This window comes from Glandiceps talaboti, chromosome 4 (genome assembly GCF_964340395.1).
Source record: "Glandiceps talaboti chromosome 4, keGlaTala1.1, whole genome shotgun sequence".
Taxonomy (NCBI): Eukaryota; Metazoa; Hemichordata; class Enteropneusta; family Spengelidae; genus Glandiceps; species Glandiceps talaboti.
Window position 1 is genome coordinate 28310055 of NC_135552.1, and position 9626 is coordinate 28319680.

Sequence of the window (9626 nt, forward strand, 5' to 3'; positions counted from 1 at the left end):
CAGAAAGTGAAGCTATTTACAAATTCAAAATCATAAAGGTACCGATTTCAATTAAACAGGGCCTATTTCCGTAAACAACTAAATTAACGATTTCTAGATTTACTTGATTATAAAATTTAATAATATATGAAACCATATCAGCAGTGTCATATCCTGACATATTGTGAAGGAAATAACATCATATTACAAAAAATATAAGCAAATTACAATATACAATAGTTTCCGTTATGGAAACAGAAAGGTCAAATTAATGTTCAACGTAATATTATTATTTTGATGAGGAAACTGCCGAACTTTGAGAGAAGTGAATAGAAATGCTTTATTTGCTTTTTATAATGGGACTCCTGCAGGGAATGTTTTATTGATCCTGCATGGAAAAGGAATCCGCCTAAGGCCTATAAAAGGAAATAGGCGACCGTTTCCGTAAAACCGATACTTTCACATATGTAATAATAAAAAGGGACTGAAACGCCGGAGTTGTTTGCACAATGGATAATAAAACGTAAAAATAAATCTATTTTCCATGTGGCATTTGTAGTTGGAGATAATGAGAAGATACTAAATATAGAGTCAAATTTGATATAATGTATTGGTGGTTCATTTCTGTATAATTCAGTATTTAAGAGTTGTAATTTTCTGTTCATTAACAAATCCAAGGATTTCTATGTTGGGTCATTTCATTCAACCTCTAAGAGTGCTTTAAATAATATAATATATAAGAATGGTGTTTGGTAATTGAAGTACTGGTAGCAGCATACACTTTTTTGTATGTTTATTATTTATCATTTGCAAGTTTATTTACCATAATTATTCTACGACGTGGTATTGCATTTATCAACACCCGTTGTATACATCACACACACATTGACAACACTCATTATGTTGTTAATATAGTTTATGGTTTCAATTCCAAAGTGGACACTGCAAAGACACATGGTACTAGATACTAACTGGATTATATATTTAGTCATCATTTATGATCTGTATGTCTGTATGTCTGTATGTATGTATGTATGTATGTATGTATGTATGTATGTATGTATGTATGTATGTATGTATGTATGTATGTATGTATGTATGTATGTATGTATGTATGTATGTGTGTGTGTCTGTCTGTCTGTCTGTCTGTCTGTCTGTCTGTCTGTCTGTCTGTCTGTCTGTCTGTCTGTCTGTCTGTCTGTCTGTCTGTCTGTCCGTCCGTCCGTCCGTCCGTCCGTCCGTCCGTCCGTCTGTCTGTCTGTCTGTCTGTCTAGCTAGAAATCTACCTCCAGACACAACATTCCAAAATAAAACTGGTAAGTCACGATATACATATGCATGTATAACATGAAGAGATAGTCTTTGATTTCGTTTTAAGCTTATTGTTAAACCTTGAGATACAATTAAAACAAAACCAGCCAGTATTAAAATTAAAATGTTAGTATTTCTCTAAATCGACAGACTCAGTCGCTGCCTGAAACAAGTGCATGTGACGACTACCCCTGTGGTGAGCATGGTCTCTGTGGGTTAGATTGCGGTAGTGATGGATATATTTGCCATTGTAATGAAAATTGGAGTGGAGCGGATTGCCGAACGGATCTCTTACTCGGTAAGGTTAAATCCATTGTAATGAATAGGCCCTTAATGGGAAATTGTTATTTATTATTTCTACTACGTATACGATGGCTGACTCGATTCCACATGCCAATTTGCAAAATAACAAGTGGGAAAGGGCAACTGTGATATTACTACTTTTAGTTTTGTGTTGTTAGTCTTTCCGGCAATATAAATGCTGTTAATAACATTCCCGTGGGATCGTTCGTTACGATAACTGCGAATTGCTTAATTGACTCTTTTGTGAGTGTTTGATTAATTTCATCCAACACGATTGAAAATTGTTTCATGAGAGACGATGTAAGCACAACATAACATCTCTACTCATATGAACTAACATCGGATCTGTGTTGGATGAACCGAAAGATTAGTTACCAGTGTTGAAAACCACTTTAACGAAATAAGATATTAGAATTGTATATTGAGATGATTATGTATAACAAACATATGTATAGGCAACTGTAAAATGTACTTGGATTTAAATAAAGTCATCGGAATAAATCAGCCCGACGTCCGGAATTGGGTAAATTGAAACAATAAATCAGCCTGAGTCTGTGTTAGTCTTTTTCAAGGCTGTTACTCTATCAACTACATTATACTTAACTTACTCACACTTGTATCTTGGGCTTGTAAGTAGCTTGGAAACGGGAGAAGTTAGGATACTTGTACGGTTGAAATAGGTTAAAGGTCTATACGGTCTGTAACTTTATGCGATTTATGTGTTTACTGTCGTTTTATTTGGAAATTTAAGTGTTACTAATACAACCTATGAAATATGATGAATAGTGTCGAGTAAATGGTAGAGCTGTTCAGGTAGAATACCTCTTTGGGACAAATTTCAGTCGTTGAAAATCAATAAACTTTGACACTTGAAACCTTGTCCATGGTCCTTTTGGATTAATAAAAGGCATTTGAGGTTAACTAACTTGTTTTCATGGAAATCGTCAATCTTTTATTTTCCCATAAAGTTAACACATAGTATTCGGCGGCCATATTGGATTATAAAATAACACCATTTTGATAACATTTTTACCTATATTTCAAAAATGTGTACGGTGACTCCAGATTTTTTTATTGAGCTTAACTAATTAATCAATCCATCCATCCATCCATCCATCCATCCGCCCATCCATATATATATATATATATATATATATATATATATATATATATATATATATATATATATATAATATGTTAGCGAATACATTATTTTCAAGTGGTACTTTCCCCACAATGCAATCTCCTACATGCATGGGAAATGAATCTGTAAATCATAATTAATACCATTATAAAACCAACGAATAGAAACAAAGTACAAGTCAAGGTTATATATATATATGCCATGATTGTATAATCCCATATTGATATAATCCCTAAATCTGAAGTGTATGTCTTTTCCAGGAAGGCAATATTTTGATCGATAACTATACATATGATTTCAATTAAAGAATTGATTTGGGAACCATGTTTTATCGGAGAGCTTAATTCTTGAAATGAGAAATATTGAAAACGTGGGGAAAATTCACCGAGATTATTTTGAAACGAACAAAAAAAAGTACATGAGTGAACTTGTAGAATAATGGTTATCATGTCTCTATTTCAGAAAATGTTGACTCAATATGAAAATTGTTCATGATTTGGTAATTTGTTTTTGCAAACATATATGCCCAATGTATATTGAAAGTTAATGAGACAGAAAATTGGGAGAGGTAGCTACGGAAATGAATCTAAGAACGAATCATAAAAAAAACTGGATTGATCAAATATTCGTTGCGTTCCAGAGTAGTAGTATATTGAGACAGAATTCTGTGTAGTGGTATATTGAGACTGAATTCTGTGTAGTAGTATCTTGAGACAGAATTCTGTGTAGTAACTTATATTGAGACAGAATTCTGTGTAGTGGTATATTGAGACAGAATTCTGTGTAGTAACTTATATTGAGACAGAATTCTGTGTAGTAGTATATTGAGACAGAATTCTGTGTAGTAGTATATTGAGACAGAATTCTGTGTAGTGGTATATTGAGACAGAATTCTGTGAAGTAGTATCTTGAGACAGAATTCTGTGAATTAGTATATTGAGACAGAATTTTGTGTAGTCACGACAGAATTCTGTGTAGTAGTATATTGAGACAGAATTCTGTGTAGTGGTATATTGAGACAGAATTCTGTGTAGTGGTATATTGAGACAGAATTTGTTTAGTGGTATATTGAGACAGAATTCTGTGTAGTGGTATATTGAGACAGAATTCTGTGTAGTGGTATATTGAGACAGAATTCTGTGTAGTGGTATATTGAGACAGAATTCTGTGTAGTGGTATATTGAGACAGAATTTGTGTAGTGGTATATTGAGACAGAATTCTGTGTAGTGGTATATTGAGACAGCATTCTGTGTAGTACTATATTGAGACAGAATTCTGTGTAGTACTATATTGAGACAGAATTCTATGTAGTAGTATATTGAGACAGAATTCTATGTAGTAGTATGTTGAGACAGAATTCTGTGCATGTGGCATTTTCACTGCCGACCCTAAACTTATTTGAAGTCTCGCGAGAAATAGTGGATGCGGAAACTGACATCAACTTAAAAAGACAATATAAAGCTGTTCTTCCAATCTGTAATGGCTGTACATCTGATGAGAAGACACCAATAACACAGAGACCATATCGAAAACAACGGAAATTATATCTACCTGAACTACTCACACATCAAAAAAATCTATCTACCCCAACTATTCTAAAATTGAGCGTAATCGGAACTGTACAATCTTTAAGCATAAAAACAAGTGTACTGAATAATTGTAGCTCACTGGACTTTTCTTTAGAGATTCATGACATATGCATAGCATCATTTATTTTCAAGCATCATTAGGTTACATGGTAAATTCGGCCATCAAATAAAGGTCTCATTGCAGTTGATGAGTTCTAAAAGGAACACGGTGTGATGATTTCTAAAAGGAACACGGTGGGGTGATTTCTAAAAGGAATACTATGTGGTGATTTCTAAAAGGAACACGATGTGGTGATTTCTAAAAGGAATACTATGTGGTGATTTCTAAAAGGAACATGATGTGGTGATTTCTAAAAGGAACACGGTGTGGTGATTTCTAAAAGGAACACGATGTGGTGATTTCTAAAAGGAACATGATGTGGTGATTTCTAAAAGCAACACGGTGTGGTGATTTCTAAAAGGAACACGATGTGGTGATTTCTAAAAGGAACGCGGTGTGGTGATTTCTAAAAGGAACACGGTGTGGTGATTTCTAAAAGCAACACGTGGTGGTGATTTCTAAAAGGAACACGATGTGGTGATTTCTAAAAGGAACACGATGTGGGGATTTCTAAAAGCAACACGGTGTGGTGATTTCTAAAAGGTACACGATGTGGTGATTTCTAAAAGGAACATGATGTGGTGATTTCTAAAAGCAACACGGTGTGGTGATTTCTAAAAGGAACACGATGTGGTGATTTCTAAAAGGAACACGATGTGGTGATTTCTAAAAGGAATACTATGTGGTGATTTCTAAAAGGAACACGATGTGGTGATTTCTAAAAGGAACATGATGTGGTGATTTCTAAAAGCAACACGGTGTGGTGATTTCTAAAAGGAACACTACATGGTGATTTCTAAAATTAAGGAACACGGTATGGTGATTTCTCATGAATATTCTATAGAGTGAATATTATTAATACGTTATATCATTCACTTTGATTCTAATCAATACTTGTTGAAAAAATTAATTGAGTTGGTATTGACTCAGACCCTGCCTACTTTAAAGGTGCATTGGAAAACCAGTACCCTATTGGCACCGGGATTTTTCAATGATTATAGTTACTTCGTTTCCAGGCACTCGGCAATGACTACAAATATAAGCTGTAAGTGATGCAATTCTGTCGTAAGGATGTAAAGTGCTAGATGAAAATCAATCAAAGTTCACTTTTATTTGATTAACAAGAAGTCTTGAATTGTATATATACTATAAAGTGATATGTAAAAACTAATTAGTAATCCTTGAAGTTCATCTTGATAGTGATCAATTCAACTAATTAGTAACCCTTTAAGTTCATCTTGATAGTGATCAATTCAACTAGTTTGCTACGAAAGAAAAGTCAATATATTCATAAGTGTTTCGGAATACTATTTTCGTCTATGTGCGTTTTCCCAGGAAAGATTTCACGATAACATTCACATTTTCACGTCATTTGCTACAATCATAGTAGCATCATGATAGTCCCCCGCTTTGCTCCTTTTGAGTTATTTGAATCATACCATTTTCCTGTTTTACAAATTTAGTTATGAAATAGGAAACAATTCAACATGTGAATCAATGCGCTTGGGTCAGAAGGTAAATGTTTCATATTTATTTAAACGATCTTTAATATCCTATCGGTTACTAGGAACGTCCTGAGAGTTTCATATACTTAGCTGCAGTCAAATCTATAACGTGCTCTCAATAGTCATTTGCATGACAGCTTCTTCTAGTGCTATCAATCAAATTAGTAAAAGGGTAGATACCGGATATGATGAGCTTTGGTCGTCATTTCCGGTAGGTCTGTACTTGATTTCTGCAGTACATTGTCCGCTGATTATTGGGTCGTTTTACCCGCGCTTACTTTTCATGTAATAAAACGAAATCATATTCAAGTACTGACACTGTTTTTGCACAAGTAACTTTCTCACACCCCTTATCATTCCAAAATATATTTTGTTTTGTAAACAATCGGCAAATTCAATATTTCTTAACAAAAATGTCCAGTGTGGAAGACCAGTCCAATTCCCAAGGGCGTGTGTCTTCCTTTCTGTGTAATTTATGTGCCAACAATTTATACTCCCTCATGGAAGTCTGTTATTAATAAACGCATAGTTATCATAGCCATGCAGGAATTTTGACAATGTCACACATAAAACAAACTAAATCTTCGTTGTTTTCAAAGCGGATTATTTACCGGAACTGCAAGAATGATGCAAACATAATAGTAGACTGAGTCTCTATAAAGGTCTTAGAAATACAAGAAATATTAGACTTATATATAAGCTTAATCTCAGACGATTTGTACACTCTGAGACGATTTATAATTCAAAGATTTCGAGGACTTAAGTATAATGCAATGAATAAATTCATGTCAAGAAATATTTCCCTTCTAAGCAGATTACTTTCTCGTCTAAGTTTATCACAGAATTTGAAAAAAATGTCTTGACCCCATAATCTGACTATTGAAATACAAAACAAATTTGTAAACGAAAAATGATAATCCTTAATACGTCTTCTTTGTAAAAAAAACAACATTTCTGTCATAACATAGTTCTACTACCTATATTATAGGGTAAAAATATCACAGCTTTTCATTTTCTGCGCGCGGAGGCCCCCGGGAGTCTTTAATGAACCAACTCCTCTTATTATAATGAATGTCTGAAATAACATAATATTAACATCATTTCAGTTGAAATTGTCCTACATAAGATCACACTAAGACATTGTACACTAAACAACAAATGCGATGTAGATTTTATGCAAATTATGCACAGGCGCAGGGTTCAAATACAACCTCTGTCACGAGAAATAAACAAAATGGCGGATCGGTGCTTGAAATTAATACATTACGCTACGGTCGTTGTGTTGCGTTGTTGAAGATTCAACATACTCTGTTTCCTAATCCTTAATCGGATATTACTTTATAAAAGGTACGAAAAGGAAATCAAAGTAAGTTAATGTAATTCACATAGAAAAGTAATCTCGGGATATGTAAATGTACATCATTCTTTAGAATACAACAATGGATTCTAGTGGATTCCAGTGGATACTTAGCGGGAATTGGTAACTTTGTGTGACCCTACCCGATTCCATTTTCAAACAGTGGTCCTCCCTCAATTTCATTCAAAACTTGATCCTATCCCCTGTTCAAATATTACACAATTAACATGGGTTAAAAAACTATCAGATGTGAAACGGGATAACTTTAATTTTAAGTATCACCGCGGTCACAACGTCAAATGGTATTACATATCCATCGACACCAACTTAGTGATTACAATGTGCGGCAATCAACTAATCATGAATCAACACCTACAGGCCTTTGTTGTTATTTACAAGTGGTAAATATCAATTAAAAATTTGTTTGAAAACAATTATGACGATTACCCATCAATCACGTTGGGGATAGTTCACAATACAAAACACAATGGTAAAATTTTAGATTTTCGTCCATAGGAAGGGTGTAAGGCCAAAAATCGAATGTTGGTCTCTTGGATTTTCCGACAACCACCCTCTTTTAAACGACAATCCCAAAACTGCCGGCGGGAATTTATTCAGAATGCTGTAATTGAATTAATACTAGGCCTAGAGACCTGCTGTGTCATATAAATTATGATCTTTGACTAAAAAGGACCGGCAATTATATTTCGCTGGGCAAGAAAATTGAATCCAACAGCTGGAAATTATGCAACGGATGGAATGATAATAGGACTATTAATATTTGTAGAATTGGCCTTGACATTTCAATCAACGAAAATTGAAATGAATGAAACTATTATGTCTTTGACTGTGAAGGAAGAATTCATAATTAGTGATATCAACTGTGATTAGGCTGCAGCAGTGATGACATTACTAACATACCACGAGGAATGGAAAAGCAGATAACTGGATTAAAGTATGGTGTTAATGTTGATAACTTGAATATTTCTGTAATGATAGGGGCTGTGTATAATCTCTAACAGGAATTTATTCATGGTCGTCAGAATATGTACACAGAATTTAAAGACATTTCACTACACTAACTAATGTGCAGAGAGAGAGAGAGCGAGAGGGAGAGAGAGAGAGAGAGAGAGAGAGAGAGAGAGAGAGAGAGAGAGAGAGAGAGAGAGAGAGAGAGAGAGAGAGAGAGAGAGAGAGAGAGAGAGAGAGAGAGAGAGAGAGAGAGAGAGAGAGAGAGAGAATAATTTTACTATTTAAGTGATGCCTTGGGTAACCTTTATGGCAAACTGTGATATTGTTATTGCTTTTCGAAATGACATTATGACTGTCTTGTACATGCACTCTATATAAAGTAGAATAAAGTATTTTGAGTGACTTATTATAACACTTTTCATTTGAAGAATAACTTTATTTGCATAATGATCTAAACTGATATTTATGAATGAATGAATGAATGAATTGATGTGTTTTCAACATCAGTTGAACATTCTATTTGTTGAACTGAAGCACCACTGAAATGTAACCTTTCGAACGTATGTATTTACTACTACATGACAATGGCAAAAGGATGGCAACAGAGACAGACATTCACTGTCTATTATAGTTGTCTGAGGTAAATCTAATAAACTGCTAGATAACACCCTAACCCGTCGCCGAAGGCTTCATGACGATAGTACATATCTGATAACGATTTTCTAATCCCCGAGCTTGAACGATTATTTTCTATGATGTGCTCATTCTATTTACAATGGCGTAGAACTTAAACATTCCCCTGCTATATGCACTGTATCGACACAACCCCACCTTTTCCATGCCTTTGGCAACGGCGGACTATAATAGTGAAGACCGTGGATATCCCGATAATCTCTGTCGGTGAGATCTAACCATTAACAGGTTTCCACCCTGGGGAGTTTGTTATTCGATCGACCTTCAAATTAGTTAACATGATGATGCACTGAGGTCACGTGGGGTGACTTGATGTGAGTGAGATAGTATTTTCGATTACAGCATCCCCAAAGGCTATTGCAACTCCGTACACATACTGATAGCACATTTAAAGTGATGGTGGCAAATAAAACAATCCATTTCTGTGATTATTTTGATGGGCCAAGGCTTTCAGGATAATGTATGCAACCATTATAATTTGATGATGGCCTCGTTTTCCTTTTGGAACCTAGTTCCTTAACTCGGAAATGACTGAAACATCACATAATCGTATTAGCGTATTATACCGGAACTATTAAGATCTTATTTGATGTCCACGTAGTGGTAGCTTTCCAAAAGTGTTACATATGAATCTATAAGAAACCTTTAAGAAGGATACACCAATGAACAAAA